At 49.3% G+C, this 23,486-nt stretch overlaps 1 protein-coding gene across 2 annotated transcripts in view; it reads right to left on the minus strand.

Annotated features, from left to right (window-relative positions):
- Nucleotides 1-13,177, minus strand: part of Ccn5 (cellular communication network factor 5) — a 33,976-nt gene extending 20,799 nt beyond the window's left edge. Inside the window, exons 1-2 of one of the 2 annotated variants that reach the window (XM_076571194.1) lie at nucleotides 12,962-13,177; nucleotides 786-1,002 (exon numbers count right to left, since the gene is read on the minus strand). The gene's annotated coding sequence lies outside the window, so the exon portion shown is untranslated. The remainder of the gene's footprint in view (nucleotides 1-785; nucleotides 1,003-12,961) is intronic. The other variant, XM_015999182.3, reaches the window with a different exon arrangement.
- Between the last annotated feature and the right edge of the window lie 10,309 nt (nucleotides 13,178-23,486).

The raw sequence follows: 23,486 nt of genomic DNA on the forward strand, positions 1-23,486 counted from the left end.
AATCCAAGAGGGACCGTGGCTAGGAAGTGGGTCCTGCCTACTGCAGAAAAGCAGCCAATAGAAAACATAGGTGTTGGAGTTGGGGCTTCAGGACAGAGCACTTGCCTAACACGCGGTGCCCTGCAGCACTACAAAAATGAAGGTTATTCTAGGTGTCTGGTTAGCCTTCCCCTGCCAGACCTGGTGCAAAACCATGTTGACAACCGTCTCTTCTTTGATGATGTGAAAACAGTGGCTTGCCCAGGCTGGTGCCTGTCCAGTCACATAGCTGGGAAGGCAAAGGCAGATCTTAGCTCTCTTTGGTGTTAAAGCCTACTCTACCCTGCACGTCTGCCTCCCAGCTGAGGATGGATGGCGCCAGGCCTCCTCCCCAGTAGCTTAATGTCTGTGAGAGCTGCACAGAACCAGGACTGTTTCAAGAGCCAGTTTCTGGCCTCTAGGGTAGAGGCTGGAAATGCCTGTCCACATTCCTGGGTGTTAAGTCTGGGGACGCAGGCTCCCGCCATCAGCCATCACATTCCCCAGAAAGAATCTCTATTCATAACAAACCCCAAAGGTCACTCGTCTGGGATGGAGCATTTCTGCCTCCACCCCAGGGCAGGGAAGAAGGGCGCAGGCTTCAGTAAGAGCACTCGGGTTCCCAGAGGTGTGACCTGCTCCTGACAGCTCTGAGTCCCCATCTTCCCTCAGGTGCCCCCAGCAGCTGGTGTCTAGATAGGACAAGCAGACCAAGAGCGTGCAGGAACTGGACCTAGAGAGAGCCCCAGGGCAGGCAGCCTCATCACCTTCTAGCTGGGTTCTTTTCCTGTGCTTCTGTTTCCTTTCCGGACCACACCTACTGCACACGGTTGTCATGGAGAGCCGGGAGATCTTTCCATTCAGTGATCGCTTATTGAAAGCCCACCAGCTGCCAGGGAGTAAAAACAGACTCAACTCTCCACCTTCAAGTCTTCTAAAAGGAAATCTTGGGATGATTGTGATTTTCTTTAGAAAATGTTGGCACTAAAGAAACAGAACAAATCGAGGAGAATGTCAACAGCTGTGGAACTGAAATGATGGATAAACAGCAAATGCTTTCTGTATGTTTGATTTTTTTTTAGGAATAAAAAGAAAGAAAAGAGAAGGGGAGAGAGAGAGAGAGAAGGAGAAAAGACAGAGACAACAGGGCGGCAGTAATCGCTGATATGACCTCTCCCAGGCGGGGCTGCTGCCTCCAGCAGGATACTCCAGAAATACCGGACATGATGCTGGCACATAGTAGGGTTCTGCTAGAAGTGGGGTCCAAACCCTGGCTTAGCCTGATCACTGCAGCACTCCTCAGTAAACCGATGTTAGAGCCACAGGAGGATGGTGGGTCGCTAAGTTGTTAAACAGTGAATTTTATGAGTTGTTTCCCTGAGTCTGGCCATTGGGGTAAGGCACTGGGGCCACTGGGGTTAGGCTCCAGGTGTCTGTGTAAGACACTGTGGACCCAGCTCCAGAGGGTTGCAGCCTGGTTGTTGAAGCATGGGAATTTTTCTTTATTTTTGACCTTTGTCTCTATATTTCCCCCTTGACAGATCAGCAAGATCAAATCATTGACAAGTAGCAAAGATCATCTTTCTTCTGGAGCTGCCTCAGAGCTGAGTTGGGGTGATGGGACCCTAATTAGCATTGCTAATCTGCCATAGGATCATGGACAGTGTGACGGTTAATATTGAGTAACAGCTTCACAGGGCTTAGAATCACAACAGAGAGATGCATCTGGGCATGTCTGTAAGGGATTGTCTAGAGTAGGTTAACTGAAGCGGGAGGACACACCTAACTGTGGGCAGCACCGTTCTTTGGGGTGGGGTACTGGACTACGTAAAAAGCAGAATGTTAAGTGAATGCCAGCACTCATCTCTCTCTGCTTCCTGACAATGCACGCAATGTGTCCAGCCATCTCAAGCTCCTGTTCCCAGGGCATCCAGGTACACCCTGAGGGACAGCACCCTCACATGAAGCCAAAGTCAACCTTCCCTTCCTTCAGTCGCTTTTGTTGGGTATTGTGGTCACTATAACTAGAAAAGTAACAAAGAGGAATTTAGTACCAGGAGCGGGGTATTAAATGTGATGAAGTTCCATGGTTCAGAGGACTGTGCAGTTCTCAGGAGAAATGTGGAAGAATTTGTAGGTTTGTAGAATTTGTAGAAAAATCTCTTGAATGCTACAAGCAGAGCTTAATGGGCCATTCTGGTGAGAGTTTGGAAGACCAGAATGCTGGAGAAATGCAGACAGTAGAGACCTGACTTGAAAGGGCGCTGCAGTTTTCCTTCTTACTGAAGTGATGAAACCTTCTGACCAAAATCAACTTGGGGAAGAAAAGGGTTTATTTCAACTTATATTTCCAGGTCGCAGTCCATCACTGAGGGAAGTCAAGGCAGGAACTCAAACAAGGCAGGAACTTGAAGCAGAAACCATGGAGGATTGCTATTCTTCTGGCTGGATCTCTGGCTCACACACAGATTCATACTTGTACAGCCCAGGACCAGCCACCCAGGAAACTGTTCTGTTCGCAGTGGGCTGAGCTCTCCTACTTCAATTAAGACAGTCCTTTATAGGCTTGTCCATAGACAAACCTGATAAAGACACCTGCTCAGCTGAGACCTCTTTTTCAGATGATTTAGCTTGTGTCAATGCTCGTTAGAGTTTCTACTGCTGTGAAGAGACACCGTGACCACAGCAACTCTTAAAAAGGAAAACTTTTAACCAGGGCTAGCTTACAGTTACAGGTTTAGTCCGTTTATCATCATGGCAGGACACGGTGGTGGGCTGAGAGTTCTACATCTTGACCAGCAGGCAGCAGAAAGAGTCTGTGTGCTACAGTAGGCCTAGCTTGAGCATATATGAGACCTCAAAGCCCGCCCCCACGGTGACACACTTCCTCCAAGTCCACACCTACTCCAACAAAGCCACACCTCCTAATAGTCCCACCCGCTATGGGCCAAGCATTCAAACACAATAATCCATGGGGGCTATACCTGTTCAAATCACCACAGAAAACTCGACAGTTAACGCTGACTGGACAGAGGGGTACTGGGACTCCACAAGGAACTGGGTCATTCTTGCTACATTCGAGCAGAGAATCTGGCTGGATTCTGCTCCTGTCCTGAAAACTTGAGTGAGGCTGAATACAGGAGTCGTGGGCTTATTTGTTTGGTGAAGGAAGTTTCCAGACAGGAGAGAACTCAGGCTGTGCATGAATACTGATGAATGCTCTCAGCCTGGCCAGAGTCAGAGGGGGGAAAAGATGGAACAAAGGGTGGATGACATGGCGGGGGGGGGGGGGGGTGTCTAAGCTGACAACCAGATTTCAATCCCCAGGACCCACATAGTGGAAGGACAGACCCAACTCCTACAGACTGTTCTCTGCCCTCCTAAATAAATGTAATTGGGGGACAGAATGATGGCTCAGTGGTTAAGAGTCCTTCCTGCTTCTCCAGAGGCCCCGGGTTCAATTCTCAGCACCTACAACAGGCAGCTCATAACTTTCTGTAATTGCAGGGGATCTGACTGGTGTCTCTTCTGGCTCCTAAAGGTCCTTATAGACATACATGAGTAAATACTAAACTTTAAGAAATCAAATGGAGCCCAAAGACATGAAAAATAAGCCCTTTGGCAAGAAAGGGTGGGAGCAAGCTTAATGTTACAGACAGGGCAGGTTTGAAAACCAGTCATTATTTAAGAGCTAAGAACCATTGAAGAGAAACCCTGGTCCTCTGTACTGTGTCTTTGAAGTTCATGACTTTTTTTTTTAAACTCAAAGACTCTGAATTTATACTTTTGGACAATCAGTGCTGGAACTTTGAAAGACTGTCGGGATTCTGACATTGGACAATACAGATTTTGCATCATGAGACAGTCATGAGCCTGTGGGAAAGGTGCCCTGGGGGATGGACAGTTCCAGCTTTAAGAATGATACGTTAGGGTGGCGTTGTGATGATTGATATTGATTTTCAACTTCACAGGATCTGGAATCATTCAAGAGAGATGCTTCTGGGCTTATACACAAAGGGGTTATCTGGATTAGGTTAATTAAAGTGAGAAGACCCACCCTAAATGTGGGTGGCTCCATTTCATGGGGTGAGGTTCCAGAATGCATTAGAAAAAACGAATCCATCTGTCCCTGCTTCCTGACTATGGGCACAAAGTGACCAGCTAACTCAGGTTCCAGCCCACTGTGAATTCCTCACCATGACGGACTGTACCTCCAAGCTGTGAGCCAAAATAAACAGGTTCTTCCTTAAGGCGTTTCTGCCGGTATTTTAACACAGCAACTAGAAAATTAACTACTACAGACAGTAAGGTATAGAATTCTCCAGAAGCGTGCCAGAGATGGGAGGGAATGGCTACTGCAAGAAGTGGAAGGCCGGATCATGGGACCACCACTTGGAGATGGAGAGGCCTTCAGTGATGGTAACGGTTGACCTCTCTGAGATGGTGATGGCCGTGGTTGATAACTCTGCGTATTAGTCGGGATTCTCTAAAGGAACATGGGTGGTAGAATGAATCTATCTATATAAAAGGGGAGGGGTCATTAAAATGGCTTATAGGGTGTGGTCCAGCTAGCCCAACCGTGGCTGTCTCCCCATGGCAAGTCTGAGAATCCAGTAGTTGTTCAGTCCACGCAGCTGGATGTCTCAGCTGGTCTTCAGTATACTCCAACTCTGAAGAAGCAGGCTCTATGCCAGTGAAGTCAGAGTGAGAGCAAGCAGGCAGAGGGCAAGCGCTGCCTTCTTCCATGTCCTGTACACAGGCTGCCAGCAGAAGGTGTGGCCCAGATTTAAGATGGATATTCCACACTGGGCTCTGGTGGCGCACACCTTTAATCCCAGTACTGGGAGGCAGAGGCGGCAGGATCTCTGAGTTCAACGCCACCCTGGTCTTCAAAGCTAGCTCCAGGACAGCCAGAGTTACATGGAGAAACCCTGTCTTGAAAAACAAACACAGACAAACAACAACAACAAAAAGATGAAAAGTCAGACCTCAAAAGATTTGGATTTAGAGAAGATTCTCCCACCTCCAGTGATGTAATGAAGAAAAAACAATCCTTCACAGGCATATCCAGCTACTTGGGTTTCACTTAATTCCAGACGGAGTCAAGTTCACAACCAGTAATAGCCATGGCAGATGGTAATGGTTGATATCTCTGATGGCAATGGCCTGAGACAGTATAATCTGGACCTTAATATCATGTTGTCTGGAAGATAACAATTACGTTGGCTAGTTTTCATGTCAACTTGACACAAGCTAGGGTCATCTAGGAAGAAGAAGTCTTAATCAAGAAAATGCCTCCATAGGACTGACCTCTAGGAAAGTCTGTAGGGTATTTCTTGATTGATGACTGACATGGGAGGGCCCAGCCAATTATGAGTGGTGCCACCTCTGAGCTGGTGGTCCTGGATGTATAAGAAAGCAGGCTGAGCAAGCCATGCAGAGCAAACCAGTAAGCAGCATCCCTCCAGGACTTCTGCTGCAGTTCCTGCCTCCAGGTTCCCACTCTGAGTTCCTGCCAGAGCTTCCCTTGGTGATGGACTTATAAGCTATAAAAGGAAATAAACCCTTTCCTCCCCAACTTGCTTTAGGTCATGATGTTTTATCATAGCAATAGAAACCTAAGGCACCAACCACACCAATGACACCAGAAAGATTAGGTAAGCAGGAGCTGAAAATATAAAGCAGGATGAAAAACAGCAAGAAAGGGGCCATGGGAACCAAGAGAGGCCAAGTCCATCTGGAGAAGTTGCCCAGGAATTGTCCCTGCCAGGAATTCTGGAAGAAACAACTTGACTAGCCTTGGAGAAGGCAGGGACTAGAAATACAGAGCAGAATAAGAAATCCTGCTAGGGAGACAATGGAGGCCAACCATGGCCATGCCAGATATTTTCCAGAAAAATGACTGGACATACAAGCCGTGAGAGGAAGAACAGAGCAGTGGACCAGACTTGAAGGATAAGCCCTACCTCTCAAGGATGAGAGCAGGAAGACACAACTGTGGTGCTATGGTGGGGGGCTTCATCTTTCCTGGAAGCCCCCCCCCCACCCCCGTGAAGCAGGAGAGAATCAAGACAGGACGTAGGTTTAGATATGGTCAGTTAGTGTGTACTCAGCGTGTGCTGGGGGACACCCTGCTGGGGGGTCCCCTGGAGTCTGAGACTCTTAAGCTGAGTTAAGGGGTATGTTTGAGGCAATGTGCAGGCTGTGTAAGCGAGCCTGAGGTTGGGTGTGACAGATCCTGCTCTGATGGAGATTTTTCATGAAGCAGAGAGTTGGGTTTCTCTTTACTCAGAGCCAGACAAATTAGTTTTGACAGAAGAACAGGGCATCTTGAAAAGGTTTTCATGATGGTAGAGAAAGGACCTGCTTGGTGGGACATGGGTAAGGGTGAGGCTGGGTGGCAAAGGACGTCTTCCATCTGGGTAATTCCAAATCTGAAGCTATGTATAGGCTTCCATAGGGTTACTTCTCTGATTAGTACTTGGGTCCCTCTAAAGGGGGCCAAATACGGTCACCTGAATGACTGTAGATCTGAAGGACCACTGAGTCCCCAGCTGAATCAGGGCAGGATGAGAGCTGTGGTGAGGAGCTGGGAAATTTTGTTTCTTGATACTATTTTGTTTGGTGTTGATTTCCTGCTGAGTGTCTCGAGCCAGATGGATGGTCAAGAGTTGATCTTTTTTCATTAAACTGTTAAGATCAGTAAAAATACTTCAAGGGTTACACTTTTTTTGTTGTTTGATGTTGTTCTTGTTTTGTTTTTTGTTTTTGTTTTTGTTTTCTTCAAGACCTGGAACTTGCTCTCTAGACTAGGCCAGCCTGCAACTCAGAGATCCACCTGCCTCCTGACTGCTGGGATTAAAGGCGTGCACCACCACAGCCCCACTCAAGGGTTACTCTTAAGGGGCTTAATTTTCCTTCTGTTTGTGTGATAGGGTGGATCAGGGTCTTGAGGACCGTGTAATTGGGGGACATTTCTTCCTCTGACTGATTCTCTACCTTGCAGGATGTGGGCCTTGTTAGTTTCACCTCTGGGGTCTCCATGCTCTTTCTGACCAAGCCGACAGATTTTTATGAGATCAAACCAATTTTTTCAGAGTCATAGGATCCCTTGAGAGGGGGTCTCATTGTCCCCTTCATCCTGGCTGACCTCGGAGGACAAGGAATACAAGATTAGTTATCTCTTTTGCCCTCTCCAAGCTTAGGAGGCGAATACCCAGAAGGACAGTTTTACCCATCTTGAAGATGAAATAACAGATTTTAGTTTTAATTTTTTTGTGTGACATTTAGACAAAGCTTAGGGGAAAACATGTTTTGAAATGACTGATTTTGTTTTAAAGACTTCAGTGTCTAAGTTGGACAGACTTAGTAAAAAATTAAATAAATAAAAGTAAGTAATAAAAAAAACCTTTGTTCTTGAATTCAGTTATTGTTAGTGTTATCTGGGACAGATCTTAGGAGAACTTCACTATTTGGAACAGAAGCTAAACTTGTTCTACATCAGTGTATTGACCTTAGTTTAAAAGCTCTGATTACCGTGGGTATACCGCCTTAAAGTCTGAACTTTGGCAAACATTTCTGGTTTGGACCTCATCATTCCCATTCCATTTTGAAAAAAGTCTTGTTTTACCTATCTTATATTCCTCCTCTCAAAACAATTCATTTTGTTTTTTACCTTTTTTTTTTTTTTTTTTTTTACAATCTTCATGCTTATTTGTTTTTTACAGTGTGCATATTTTTCCCAGAGAGCTACATAGAGGTGTTCACCTCCAGATTGTTTCTTTGCTTTTGGCATCCATAGCCTTGAGAACTTTTCTTAAAGCCCCAGGAAGAAGGCTAGGCCCATTGTCCAGCTGTTTGTCTTCCTTGTGGTCTTGTTTTTCTTCAGAGTAACTTTCTAGCCTTGAGGAGGAAGACATTACAAGAAGGGGACATTGGTTTTGAGGGGTCACTGTTGACAGTCCTTATAAGAGGAAGTATGAGCATGAGAGAAAGTGAGATCTCACTTCTTTTCCTAGGAATGTGCCTCTTCAGGAAGGGCATAGAAAGAAGCTGGCAGTCCTTAACTGAGGCCCAGTGCTATCCCCAGAGAGGCAGAACGAGGCAGCAGAGAGAGCAAAAGTTAAGCGCGACACTGTATACACACACTGTCGGCAGACATTCGATGTGGTTATAGGTAGCATCGGGGAAAGGGAGGTGGAGAGAAGGATAAGGTTCTCACAGCACAGAAAACAGCCGGAAGGGAACACATCCTTAGGGTGAGTTGGAGGAAGAGTGGGTGTGAAAACCACAGTGGGTACCAATGAAGGTGCAACTTTAACTCAAAAAGTATTACTAGTAGGAGAGAGGCCTTCCATTTGTCTGCAAGGGACTTAAGCATCACTCTGAGCTAGAGCATCCCACTAAGAATGAAGGGCCTCCAGCTTCTGAAACTGAAACTCAGATTGACTCTGGAGCTTCCTGGGTCATGGCGCCAGAGTGTCCAGTTGGTCAGACTGGACCAACATCAAAAGGGAACTCACAAATAGAAACCAGCTGTGGATTGGTCATGAGAAAGACTGTTATCCCGGAGATGTGAAAGCTTGGTCACCTGGAAATCTGACCAAGAGAGAAGCGTCAGGCTTGTAAGTGATGTCCATGTGGACACTGCTCCCTTCTGCTCTGGGAAGGGCACTCCCTCAGCAAGAGAGGAGTGAGGAGAGAGAAGAAGAAAGCCCTCAGGACGGGTGTGTGAGGGGATTTCCAGAAGGAAGGAAAGTAGCCCTTGCCCTCACAGACCGATCCACAGGGGCCTAAAGGAGCCCCCTGGAACAAGTGGCCAAGAGAGGCAGCGTGGGGAGTTTCTGTCCACACAGGCCACCAACATGCTCTGGAAAATGGCACAGGGAAAAGCCAGTGATGCAGAAGGTGAAAGACTTTACCGGGACGTGAAAGATGAAGGAGAATTTATTGAAATACACCGCAGAAGAGGGTAGACCAGGTCCCAGTGAGAGCCTCACATGGCTGAGCGGGGGCGGAACTGGAGGGAGAAGTGACTTATTGTGAGAAGCCCAGATCTGAGGGTCCAGGTGGGTGTCTCACTCCCTTGCTGAATAGGAAATTTTACGGCGGGAGTTGTTTCCTTGAGACTGTCCATTTGAATAAGGAGCCATGGGTCATCAGAAATCAGGCCCAGGGGCTGGGGACGTAGCTCAGTCGGTGAAGTACTTGCTTGTGCATGAGGATGCTAGTTTATTCTCCTGCATCTGAGTTTTAAAAGGCAGGTGGTACATCCCCATAATCTCAGTGCTGGGGAGTGGAGACCGGAGGATCCCTGTGACCCACAGGCCAGCATATAACCAATCAGCAAGTCTCAGATCTGAATGAGACCTGTCTCAGAAACCAGAGTAGATGACTCCTGAGCAATGACACTCAGGGTTGGCCTCTAGCACACACACACACACACACACACACACGCACGCACGCACGCACGCACGCACGCACGCACGCACGCACGCGCAAACATATAACCAACTGTGTGTGCACCTGTTCACACAGGAACACATACACACATGCACACATAAGCTAAAAATAAAATGTTTTAAGATTTACTTGTGTGTGACTGTGTGAGCATATGCACACATGTACATAGGTGCCCACAGAGGCTGGAAGTGGACCTTGGGTCCCCTGGAGCTAGAGTTACAGGTGGTTGGGAGCCACCGGACATGACTACTAAGAACTGAACTCAGGTCTTCATCAAGAACAACAAGCCCTCCTAACCACTGAGCTATCACTCCAACCCCAAGTTAATTTATTTGCAGAGCAATTGGAGGTGGCCAGAGGTGCCCACCACCGAGCTTAACGAAAGTCTTCAACTCCTGAAACCCAAACGATTAAGAAAGGAAACCAGCTTCTAACCTCCACACATGTGCCATGGTGTGAGCCCACATCACAACACAAAATAAATAAATTTAAATGTTATAAAAAAAATTAAAAAGGAACTCAGGCTCCAAATGGTTGTGGCCTAATTATTAAGTGTAGGAGTCTTGAGGGCAACTTTAGCATTTCGTCTTTCCGTTGTGCACCCCAGGGTGCTCTGAGCACTGGGCGCTTTGTCACTGGGCAGTGGGTGGCACTCAGATCCCATCACCCTACCCTCTTGGCCTGCATCTCCAAGATTTGGTCTAGCCTGGTCTGCACACTCTAGGCACAGAGTTCTCTTCTTTGTATCATGTGCACTGGGCAAAAGCCAGTCCTGACATGGTGGGTCCTGGTCCTCACTGCCCACTCTGGCTGGCATGGCATGAAGCCTCGGTTGTCCCACCTGGACAATGGGCACAGAGGGCTCTTTGCTGTGCTCTGCAGAGATGCTATAGCTCCGGGGAGGCACAGGGCACACATTCTGTGAATGCATTGCACAGGCCCCTGCCCAGGTTCCCATCAAAGCTTTTGCCTGCTCTCTTTTCACAGCTTTGGAAACGTCTTTGAACTAAGGACCCAGGGCTTCTGAACAGCAGAGCACTGGTTCCCGGCTCACAGAAGAGCTGACATGTGAGCCTGGAACATGTGAGTGACAGCTCAGCTCTATGCCACGGACGTGGGAAGGGCTTAATCGCTTTACTGTGGTTTTGAGCAGTCTCCATGTGAACCGAGAAGTGGGAAGGCAAACACATGGCTGTGAGTCGACCAGTCCTCAGACCAATGTCCCTGAAACACAAAGGATGCCCAACCTGCTCCTGGGGCCATCAGGCCACTCACTCTTCTTGCTCAACGGTGATTGGTACCAAGTGGGAGGCAGAGAGGCACTGGTGTGTCTGAAGTTCCTCATCCCGTCCTTCTGGCTGTGCAACTCTGGACAAGTATATCACCCTCTCTGAACCTCCTTAACAGTTATGTGTGACACTGGGGCTAGGGGCTCTATTCCTAAGAACATGGATGCTTCTGACTGACGTTCACAGACTTTTCACAGCAGCAGTGGCCCAGGAGAGAGGATGTGGCTTCCCCAAGGGCTCAGGGTCAGGGCTCTTGCTCTGTGTGGAATCTGGATTCTGTTGCCCAGAACAGCCTCTCCTGGTGCCTGGAATTCCACCAGGAATGACTCATGCCTCTGGGAAGCCACTGGCCTCTCTCCACTGAGCAATAACAATAATAGTCGCCTGTGTGGCTTCTCTGCCCAGAGCTTTCACACTGCGGTCCCAGCTGGCCCTCGGCACACTGCTGAGAGCAGATAGGTAGGTGAGGGCACCCGGCATCAGATCAGGAAGCCACTTACTCAAAGCTGCATAGCAAGTGAGAGCCCAAACCTACAGGCCTGGACTCTACTGCTTCTTGGCCACTATCTCCCCTCCACACACACAAAGTAAAAATATTTTAAAAGCTATATACAATAACTAAACCATAGAAGCTACCTAAATGTCCAATGACCAATGAATGGACAACCGAAATGTGGTATATCCATACAATGGAATATTATTCTGTCTTGAAAAATAAGGAAATTATGACTAATGCTACAACATTCTGCTAAGTAAAATAAATCAGTCACACACACACACAAAAAAAAACCAACCCAAACATTGGATGATTCCAGTTAAATGAAGTATTTAAAATAGTCCAATTCACAGGAATTCAAAGTGAAATTGCCAGGCCCTGGGTGAGAACAGGGGCACCATTGTTATTTGATGGATACAAAGTTTCAGGGTGAGAACAGGGGCACAGTTGTTATTTGATGGATACAAAGTTTCACTTTGGTAGGAGGAAAAGTTCTGGGAGTGGACGAGGAGGAGGACTGCACACCATGTACTTAATGCCACTGAACTGCACTTTTGAAAGTAAAGCTGGGCTAGGGTACCGTTAAAGACACAGCACATTGTAACTTGTGGGTGAGGTCCTGGGTTCAATTTCTAACACACAGAAAACCCCCAAAAGTTAAGACAGTAAATGTGATTACGCTCTGCATCTATTCCCCCCACACACACACACACACAGGAGCAGGTGTGGAAGCAGAGGCTGACGTCAGGTGGCGTTCTCTATTACTCTCCTTTTCTGATACAGGGTCTCACTGAATCTGGAGCTGCCTGTCTCTGCTGCCTCCCCCCCTCCCCCCACCGGTGCTAGAGTTTCAGGTCGGTGCCACCATGCCTGGCTTTTTTCAGGGGTTCGGGGATCTGAACTCAGGGCCTCACACTTGTGCGGCAATCACCTCACCCACTAAGCCATCTCCCCGGCCCCAAGACTAAAAACTTGAAAATGATGCTCCTAAGAGGAAGGTGGTAAGCCTTAGCATTCCGCGGAACATGCACCATCCGGCTGGGGAGATGGCTCAGCAGGGGAAGGCTCTGGCCAGACGAGCATGAGTACCGGAGTCCATCCTCAGAGTATGTTGGCACACACCTGCAACCCGAGCATTAGAAGCCAGGGATAGGCAGATCCCAAGGGCTCTCTGCCCAGCTAGCCTATCCAAATGCTGAGCTTTGGGTTCAATGAGAAACCGTGACTCACAAGATGGAGTGTGAGAGAGGAAGACACCTGATGCTGACCTCTGACCCTTACCTGGGCATATGTACCCGCACACTATACAACACAGCACAATATAACACATACAGAGAGAGAGAGACAGACAGACAGACAGACAGACAAGCAGAGAAAGACACAAAGAGACACAAACAGACAGACAGAGAGAATACCTTAGTTTATCATGATTTGTATCTGTTAGGATAAGCTAATTCATGCTGCTGTAACAAACAGCCCTCCCCCCAAATAAAATCTGAGTTGAGCATCAGACAAGTGTCCCTGTACCATACTGGCCCCACATTGCTTCTTCCTTCCTACCCTAAGCCTCCCTGTCTACACTCCAAGCTCAGGAAAATCCACTGGCCCTGAAGCTCACCCATTCAGCTAGCCTGGATGGCCAGCAAGTCCCCAGGATCCCCCCGTGAACTAGCTGGTTCTCAACACAGTGGCTCACCTGGGAAACAGGAACAATCCCTCTGAGGTGAGAAGTCAAGGTCAATGGGAGCAGTTAGCATGGCCAAGGGCCTGTAGTCTGACTGTCCATGTTTGAAGTTCAGTGCAGGCTCTGGCACCCAGGCAGGGATGGCAGAAGCTTCATCTCCTGCCAGCAGGGTCCTTGGCTTGAAGATGAAGCCAGGAAGAAAGACTTGCTCCAGTCAGCCTTGCGTCAGGGCTGGGGAATGGGTGGGATGGGGCCAGAGGCTGCAGGCAGTTGTCTCACGCCAGCCTGGAATACTTCCTCCCCAGGAATCTGTTTTCAATCAGTTGGTCTTTTTTCCCCTTCTTTTAATCTGACCTTGCCAAGGAACAAGCATGCAAACCAGTGTCGGCTCCCGCCTGGCTAACAGGAATCCGTTGGAATTTCTGCTTTTTATCATGGGATGTGGGACCCTGCCACCCACCACGGGCGCTCTTATTCTCCACACCTGTGTGTCTCTGTGTGTGTGTGTCTGTGTGTCTGTCCCCAGCGATCTAGCCTCTGCCCCCTTTGTCCAGGCCCATTCAACATGCCCAAGACTAGGCCTTGGGCCCTCTCCTGCTGCAGCCTCGCCCATCTTCCCTCTGCTAACACAACCCCTCAGTCTCATCTTGTGGGGGCCAGGGCCCCATTCTTACCTTCTCTGATTGTCCTTTGAGGACAGGGGCAGTGCCCCTACGTCTTTGCAAGATCTCAGATGACCATGCCTTGAAAAAGCACTTTCACGACCACAGTACCAATGAGAGGAGTTAGTAGATCATCCCCATTTGAGAGATGAGGAACCAGAGGCAATGAGTGGCAGGTGTGGGGATGGGGGGCATGACCTGTTTCTTTCCCCAGCCCCCACTCCCTCTGGCCACCCTGCTGAGCTGAGTACATGGGGGCTGTTCCTCCAGAAGAGGAAGGGCAGCAGGGTGGAGATTGGCAACTCTCTGAACTTGTTTCTCTTCTAGACACACAGTGGGTCTGGACACAGAGTGAGTCTGCATTTTGGCCACCAGCCTGTGATGGGAAATCCAAGCCTTGGTGGCAGTCATATCAAAGTGAGTCCAATCCCCCTGTTGCTAGAGCAATGTCACTTTGCTCCTTGGTCAATACAGTGTGCTAAGAGAGACCTTGTGCTAATTCTGAGTGAGCCCAGGCCTCAACTTTTGTGTTCTCCTCCCAGTCTCTCCGTCTCTCTCTCCCTCCTCTATCTCTGTCACCTCCCCTCCCCAAGGGGACTAGGTAGAATGGGAGCACAGAACCTATATAAGGTCAACTTCGATTGCAAACACAATCTCAACCTCACAACAAGAATGTCCAGGGCTAGGGATGTAATTCAGCTAGTACAGTGCTGGCCTAGCATGCATGAGGCCCTGCACTCAATCCCCAACACCGCATGAACAGGGCCATGGTGGCCTACATGTGGATTCCCAGCACTCAGGGAGGTAGCAGCAACCTCTGAAATTCAAGGCCCTCCTTGCCTGCATAGTAAATTCAATGCCAGCCTGGCTACATGAGACCTCGTGTGTTGGGGGTGTATTAGTGAAATTATTAAGGCCACTCCACATAGTTAAAAGGGAGATTTATTTAATGGCGTAACTTACAAATGAAGGGATAGGTAGGTTGCAAGTTCTGTGAAAGCACAGTCTTTCTGGAGAACTCTCCTCGGTCTACCTCTAGCATCCACAGCTGGTCTTCAAGGCCCTCCCTTCGCCCCGCCTTGTAGGCGTGACAGTTACCGAAGCCTCAGTGGGGGGTTGGAACTTCCAGACCAAAGCTGGAATGGCTACCCACTACAGGGGTGGGTAAGGGGAAAGAGAGAGGTCAGGAGAGGGGAGAGAGGGGAGGGGAGGGAGAGGAGGGGAGGGGAGGGGAGGGGGGAAGAGAGGAATGGGAATGTCCAGTCATATGACTGAAATTCCCAATTTGGATTTATACCCCAGCTGGTATTCTTTTCTAGCCCTCCCCTCATGCCTCCAGTGAGGCTTAAGGACCTGGTAGAGGTGAAAGAGGAGGAGGAGGAGGAGGAGGAGGAGGAGGAGGAGGAGGAGGAGGAGGAGGAGGAGGAGGAGGAGGAGGAAAAGGAGGAGGGGAAGGAGGAGGAGGAATGAAAAGAATGGGGTCCCTCCAGGTGCCCCAGCCTGACTTGCCAGTTCTCTGGACCCATTGCCCATTGCAGTGGATCTCACAGAGATGGCCGCCCTCACAGGCGTCTCTCAACCTTGGCCTTGGGAGATACATACCTCTCTTTCTGGGGTTCCCCTGCAAACCTCCTCCTCAGCCCTTGGGAGTCCATATCCCATGCCAGCTGTTACGTCCTCTCATCCCTCCAGCAGGTCCTCTGGACAGGACAGCCCCCCCCCTGCGCCCCCCCCATATGCACACACAACCCGTATCTGATCTCACAACTCCTCCCGCCCACCCCAGTCCCCTGCCTGACACCTAGAGCTGTGCCCCCGGAGTGCCTGTCCTGGCTCCTGCCCACAGCACCTGATCTTTCTTCTGCATCTCACGGTCATTGATGGGGAATGAGAAATTGAAGGCAGGCTGCTGGCCTTCCTGTTAGCCCTTGTGCTTGTGACCCGCTAAGGGAAAGGCCAGCCTTCCAGGCTCACGTCTCTGGTTTCACATGGATATATTTAAATCACAGAGCCCCTCCCCCGCCCAGCGTCTTACCCTCTCCTTCCCCCTTCAGTTCATTGTTTTGTACTTTTCGAGGTGCTGGGGGATCAATCCTAGAGTGTTGCAGGGCTCAGGCGAGTACCAAGTGTACTCTCAGGGAGCTACTCACCCGCCCAATCTCTCCTCGGTTTTTAGAACCCATCATTTCCTGGAAATGCTCTCACCTTACAGACCCTTCACCTTGTTTGATTAGGTATGCTCTAAAATACCCAGCCTGAAGCTCACTCTCCTCACTCTTGAGTGTATGCCGAGTGGCCATTAGGCAGCCGGTGCCAGTATTCACTCACAGAACTCTTTCATATCGAAAGTGTAGCGGGGCGTGGAGTGTAGCTCTGTGGTAGAGTACTTCCCTGGCATGCACAAGGCAAGGGGTTCACTCCACCGCACTGCAGAAACAAAGGATCTCACCACCACCCAGTGTGTGTGCGTGCTCACGTGCGTGCGTGCATGCGTGCGTGCGTGCGTGTGTGCGTGTACGCGCACGTTACATATTTACACCTTGGATTTTGCAATGATGTGCACACATTTCACAGTAATACCACATCTAAATTAGGGCCAGCCACAATTCCAGGGCTCGTGGCCAGTGGCTGGTATGTGCGTGATCACTAATAGAGTAGCAATGGAGGTTTTTCCGTGTCTGTTCCTGCCTGAACATTCTTGATTCTGAGAGATCGTGTCAGATTGACATTTGTAGGCAGTAAAGCTAGCGCAATCCCACAGACAGTGCCCAAGCTAATCTCCCTTGGCCCATCCCACCCTGGGTAGCTTTGCCTGCTGGTTAAACAGTACCAGCTGGGTCAGAGCATGCTAACACACAGTTCTCTTCCTAAGCACGAGAGGCATTTCTTTCGGTGTTAGGAGGCATGGCATTGCTCTGGCTGTGGACTGTCAGCTTGCCAGAGAGATAGATGCCTCTCACTCCCCTGCACCTCTCTCCTTGCTCCCCAGGTCCTCTTGGAGTCTGGGATGGGGTTGAAGGCTTGGTACTTCACAAATCGGTGAATTTAGCTGGCCAGAATGCTAGATGCCTTGCCGGGCATTATCTCTAAGGGCATACCACCCCCTACTGGTCAAAATGAGTTTCATGTCCCTGACCAGGAAGCAGGGGCATCTGAGCAACTCAGGGCTGGCCTCTGGATTCCAGGTGAGGAGCTCTGTCTGTCTAGGCTCACCACCTCCCATCCGTCAAGTGGAAATAAATGACCATGGTTCCCACTCATAGGTTTGTGGGACGAGTGTTTAGGGGGTGGGACCTGAACACACTTGGAGGAGGTGATGGACAAGCTGTGCTAGCCATAGGAGTCTGGGATCCTGACATTCTGAACGGGAGAGTCCAGAGCTGGTAAAGGAGACAGCCGATGGCTGCACTTCCATGGCCCAACAAAATCCAGCCAGTGACTAGCCCCGTTTCCTCCTCTGTGGAATGGCCTCCTCACTGTCCAGCAAAGGGCTCTGAGAAGCTGGAGGCAGAAACCCTCACACTTGTGTAAACCTTCCCCGTGCCCAAGCCAGTGGGGGCTCTGCCTCTCCCCGACACCAGGCTAAGCATTCATTCAGTGACCACTGAGGCACTGGACTCACCCTCTCCAGGAGTAGGGGACACCTGGCAGTGCCTTCCCCAAACACGCTTCTCAGAGGTGCCCAGTGAAGCTCATTGCCATGATTTTTGCAGGGGCTGGGTGAGGGGGGTATATTGAGATATTCTGATCCCCAGCATCAGGCATGATTCTCTTTGATGTTCAGCTCTTGCCTAAGTGACAATTACATTCAAATCATAGACAATGACAACCAAAATGTCTTCCTTTTGCAGATTGTATAAGCCATGTGGCCATGTGAATGCATTGGTGAGGTCCTCCAAAGGCTATGGGAGCAGATGTGTAAGGAGGTGGAGAGGTTAAGGGGTCCAAGAATCCTCATTGGTCACCCCAAAGTCCAGCCTCCAGAGCCTCTCCTGGCCCAGGAGTGTCCATTGCTGGTGATGTCTTCCTCAGTTCTTCCAACTACAAAGTCTTGAAGCTGCTTTCAGGAGATGGGGATGGGTGGTTGATGGTATCATTTTTCCATGCTAGATTATTTCTTTAATATGGTGACAATGCACTAGGAAATTGGTGCAGATATTATATTCATGTAAAGTCCCTGCATGTGAAAAATACTCATTGGATGGGGCCAGTATTATTAGAATTTTTATCTGAGTCTGGCCTCTCCAGCTTGGAAGAAGCTAGAGCTTTGCTCTCTTTGCCCACTAGAGGGCACCAGACATCACTAACCCGACCTGCCCAGCTCAGCACAGCTGGAATGCCCTCAGCTGCAGGGTCAGCATGGCTTCCTTCCTGCCTCAGAAGTTGCTCCCAGGCTAGCCAAGGGTACAGTAACTGTCCTGTGTCCCTTGAACGGGCTGACAATGATGAGGGTCGGTTGCACTGGGCCACAAAAATTCTCTGAACTCCAGTGCCCAGAAAGGCAGCTTGTTCATCAAATCCAAAGCTTAGGCCTCCTTCCCTGGCTGCATCCCACTGCCCAGGTCAGTGGGGACAAAGAGGGGCTGAGCCAGCTCTCCACATCGTCTGTGTGGGTGCCTAGGCCTCTCTGAGCCGGTGTTTCCTTTGCTGTTCAGTTTAAATATCAGCACCTGCACTGGGCTAGACTCAGGATGGAAGAGCCTCCATATCCCCCCGCCTACCGCGATCTAGGTCTTCAACCCCGAGCCTACAGCTGGGAGCAGCCCCTAGCGCTGAAGAAACACTTCAGAAATGTTTTCATCTCTACCCTGATGGGAAGGAAGGCTTGCAAGGCCCTGGCCACCAGACTTAACCTGAAGAAGCAAGTTGAGACTTCATTCCTTTGATGCGGGTACAAGCAGGAACCCAGCTCAGCCTCCTGCCCTACCATTACAAGGCATTTCATCACCACTGCCCGAAGCAAGGATGGAAAACCCGGCATGTCTACAGTGCCAGGAGGAGGCCTTCTTTCTGGCCAGCTGCTTTTACTAGGGCCAGCTCAGGGCCAGGAGGGAGCCCTCCCTTGACACCAACATCCCTGGGATCCCAGCAACTCTGGAAGCCTGCAGGAGGCATTCAGTCCCTATCTGGAAATCTGGGTACCAAGGTGGAGATGGCATGCCAATGAACCAATCTCCATGGATTCCTGAATCTGTGGAGAGGGCTTTCTCTTTTTTTCTTTTCTTTTTTCATTTTTCTTTATTAAGAAATTTTCTACTCACTCCACAGACCCCCTCCTCCCTCCTCCCACCCCCAGCCCTCTTTCCCAAGCCACCCTGCATCCCCACATCCCCCAAATCGAGGTCTCCCATGGGGAGTCAGCAGAGCCCGGCACACTAAGCCTAGGCAGGTCCAAGCCCCTTCCCACTGCACCAAGGCTGTGCAAGGTGTCACACCATAGGCACCGGGTTCCCAGAAGCCTACCCATAGACCAGGGACAGATCCCGATCTCCCTGCCTGGGTGCCCGCCAAACAGTTTGAGCCAAACAACCATCTTCCGTATCCAGAGGGCCTAGTCCAGTCCCATGGGGGTTCCACAGCCACCAGTCCACAGTTCATGGGCGTCCACTAGTGTGGCCGGTCATCTCTGCACATGAGAGGGCTTTTTCAATGCAGGGCTATAACTGACTCCCTCATCTGTAGATGTTTGCTTGCAGCTTTCTTTATTTCTCTCTCTGAGAGGGCTCATGTACCCCAGGCTGGCCTCAGACTTAATGTACCTGAGGATGACCTCCAACTCCTGAGCCCTCTGCCTCCATCATGCCCATTTGGGATTGTGTTTTGTTTTGTTTCTGGCCTGGGATTTGGAGTCTCTACCTCCCAGGTGCTAGGCCTACCAGACAGTGTTGGGATTTTTGGTTCTATGGGAAATTTTTTCCTATGTGAGCTATTTTTTTATTTAACATTTATGTTGTTTTGTATCTTAATTATTTGGGTTTGGGTTTTTTGTTTTGACCTCCTGCCCTTTGAGGCATTTTCATGACCCACCTTGACCTAGAGTTAGTTTTCTGTTGTTATTAATGCTTTTCAGCTTGCTTATTAGAGCCTGTTGGGTTCTCATTCCTATCAGTGGTAGATTGATAATAAAAATTATTAGTCCAGCATGGTGGTGCATGCCTTTAATCCCAGCACTCAGGAGGCAAAGGCAGGTGGATCTCTGTGAGTTTGAGGCCAGCCTGGTCTACAGAGAGAGTTCCAGGGCAGCCAGAGCTACACAGAGAAACCCTGTCTCAACAATAACAAAAAGAAAAGAAAGAAGGAAAGAAAGAAAGGAAGGAAGGAAGGAAGAAACAAAGAAAGGAAGAAAGAAAGAGAAAGGAGAGAAAAAAAGAAATTATTTGTCAAAACTGAAGAAAATACATTTAAAAAATCCTGAAAGCAGAGAAGAGCTGCTGTTCACAGCAGGTAGAGGCATATCACAATTACGCCATCAAGTTAACCTGTGACACTGGTCTGGCTTTTCCTGCCAACCCTAACCATGACCGATTCATTTGTTCGAATGAGGCACAGCTGAGGGCAGAGAGGATTAACAGAAGGGAGAAGACACACCCTGACTGTGGGTGGCAGCATCTCACAGCCAGGGAGCCCCAGTTAGCAGGGGCACAAGCCTTTCTCTCTGTGCTGTGAGGAGCTGCTCAGCCCTGATGGCTCCTCCCCCACAATGACTCAACGCTCTGAAGTCGTGACCCCAGGTGTATCTCTCCTCCCATGTGTCTCCGGCCAAGCATGTGTCACCGCTATGAAAAAACTCTATTATTTGTTTCATTAATGGTGTCAAAGGTCACAGTCCATGACTGCTCGAGGCCGTGGTCTTGAGCAAGGCATGGTGGTGTTCTACGGAGCTGACCGCCTTACTTTCTGAGACACAGCAAGGTTCCTCACTGGGATCTAGAGCTTGCCAATTTGGCTAAACTCGCTGGCCAGCGAACCCCAGAGATCCCCCTGTCTCTGCCTCCCCAGCACTGGATTACAACTGCTCAACTATACCTGACTGCATGTGTGGGTACCGGGAGTTGAACTCAAGTCCTCTTGCAGGCATGGTCTCCTCAAGCCCTTGAACAAGCTTCTTTAACCATGACCAGGTGGATAGTAAATAAATATATTTTCATCCTACTTTTGTTTCCATAGCATAGGTATTTTCCACGAAACTACCCAGTCTTTTATAATTATTAGAGATAGGAGCACTGGGACTTTTCAGTGCCTCGAAGCAGGTAAGTAGCTGCCACCAAGGGAAGGCCACTTTAAGGTATGTTCTGTAGCTGTCACAGGCATCTTTCTCCATAGAAATTTTCTTTCTTTGGGACAAGTTAGTAGTTCCAAATTGGGGAAGGGTATCCCAGGATTTATCCCCTGGACATGAAGCAGATGGAAGTTGGTCATCAGGGAAATGTCAATCACAACCGCAATAAGCGACCTACCATGGAGATGGCTACGGCCAAGGCAGACAATCACAGTAGTTGGTGAAGGGATGGGGAGAGCTGAGCTCTCCTGCACTAGAGTGGGCTTGCAGAAGGCCGCAGCTCCGTTGGAAACCAGCTGGCAGCCCCTCAACATACCAGAGTTCTGCTCCTTCCCAGAGTTCCTGATGCTGAGCAGAGAAATGAAACATGCCTGAACCAGCTTGGGGCCACCACAAGGAGATCAAAGGCAAATAAACCCTGTTAGCCGTTCAAAACATAGTCCGTGGTTCCTTCTGTCTCATGCTCATGCTCTAGCACTTTGTCATTGAGCAACTGACTAGACCACAGGGTCAGAATGTCCACAGGCTAGGAGGCCCTCATGACAGAACTGAGCTTAAAACTAGTAGAGTTCAAGGTGCTCACACATGATAAACAGAAATAAAGGTCCATTGTCACAAAACCTAGATAAGCCCTCTATCCTGGCATACTCTTGGTGAACTTTGAAACCACTGATTTTGGAGGTCACACCCTAAGCATGCAGCACTACCCACACTGCAGATAAAACCTCTGAGCAGCCGGTTATGAAATCCCCTGGTCACTTGCAGATTATACCTCCGAGTGTGGGGGTATGATAACAGTTACCTAGATTCTTTTGTAGAAAGCCGCCTTTGCTAACTGACTCTCTGCCTGTGCCTACAGGTACTGAGGGGTGGCAAGCACAGGACAAAAGACTCAGCACCTGTCTTTAGACCATGACTGTTTCAGCCTTTGAATCAGTCTACTCAGGTCTACATGTAGGCACACTGCTCATTTGGGAAATGCTTTTCTCCAAGACAAGAATGCAGACTGACCTCGGGATTCCCTATTATAGCAGGGATGTATGTCTTTTACAACGCCCTTGTACTTTCTGGGCAACTCAAACACAGGGAGTCCTTCAGCCTTATCATAAGTCAAGGACATTCACATAAGAGGAAGCTGCCAGAAGCAGTTGTCCTGAGCTCTTTTGACTGGACTATTAGCAAGGCCAAGGCCAAGGTGTTTACCTACAAAATGAAGAATCTCTTTCAAAACCATGCCCGTGGCCTGGGGAGATAGTTCAGTCGGTAAAATGTCTGCTATGCAAGCTGGAGGACCTGAGTTCGAGCCCCAGAACCTGAGTAAAAAAGCCAGACGTGGTGGTGTGCACCTGTCATCCCAGGGTTGGGGAGGCAGAGACAGGAGGATCCCTGGAGTTTGCCAGCCAGCCTAGGCCAGTCAACAAGCTTCAGGTTCAGTAAGAGACTCTGTCTCCAAAAATGAGGTGGAGACCGACTGAGGAAAACATCTCACATCAACATACGCACACAGACACACACACAGACACACAGACACACACACACACAAGCACACACGCACACGCGCGCGCGTGCTCGCGCGCGCACACACACACACACACACACACACACACACACACACACACACACACACACTCCTGTGTATACACACAAATACAAACATACAAAACCCCAAGACTAACAGAAAATGACCATGCTCTGTCAATTCTCGTGTTGCTGCTGCACAGCAAAGAGCCTGAGCCCCTCTGCTCAGTGCTGCCCCCCATTGGCTGGGACTGAAGTCTCACTACAGGGGCTCTGCCTGTCTTCTTCATTGTAGACGGCTTGTCTCATTTCCATTGTTCCTGTGCCATTAGATGCCACTGTCCAGAACCCAGTGTCTACGTGAAAATGTTCTTCATGACATCATTTGTAAGAGCCAGGAGGGGGGCAGAGCCCAACCGCTGTCAGCTGAGAAGAGGACACATTTCATGTGATGAGTCCACCCAACAGAATATCATTCAGCAATGAAAGGGATGGAGTAGCAAACCACACTAGAGTGCGGACGAACCTTGAAAAGAGCATGCAAAGTGAAGGAAGCTGTCACAGAAGACCATGCGTTGCTTGGTTGCTCTGATATGAAATGTCCAGCATAGGCAAATCCATGAACACACAAAGTAAGTCAGCAGTCACTGGTGGGAGGGGCTCTGCTGGGGGTTAGGGATGCCTCCCTTAGGGGAAAGATTTCCTTAGGGGATGACAGTGTACATGGACCTGAACATTTCAAGCCTGTGAATCGTATGGTGTGTTATAATTATATATGTATTTGCATGTGTGTGTGTGCATGCATGTATGTATGCTCATATGAGTGGACATGCTCATATCTGTGTCCACACATGCAGAGGACAGAAGTTGACATTAGCTGTCTTCCTCAATTGCTCTCCACTTTGTTTACTGAGGCAGGGTCTCTTGCTGAGCGCAGAGCTCACTGATTCTAGCTGATGTGGCTACCCAGCCAGCCCTGGATGATCCTTGTCTCCAAGTGCTAGGATTACAACTGGGCCACCATGCCCTCTGGACTGTTTTGTGGATGCTGGAGATCTCAACTCCAGTTCTCACACCT

Source organism: Peromyscus maniculatus, chromosome 4 (genome assembly GCF_049852395.1).
Source record: "Peromyscus maniculatus bairdii isolate BWxNUB_F1_BW_parent chromosome 4, HU_Pman_BW_mat_3.1, whole genome shotgun sequence".
In the NCBI taxonomy this organism is placed as follows: domain Eukaryota; kingdom Metazoa; phylum Chordata; class Mammalia; order Rodentia; family Cricetidae; genus Peromyscus; species Peromyscus maniculatus.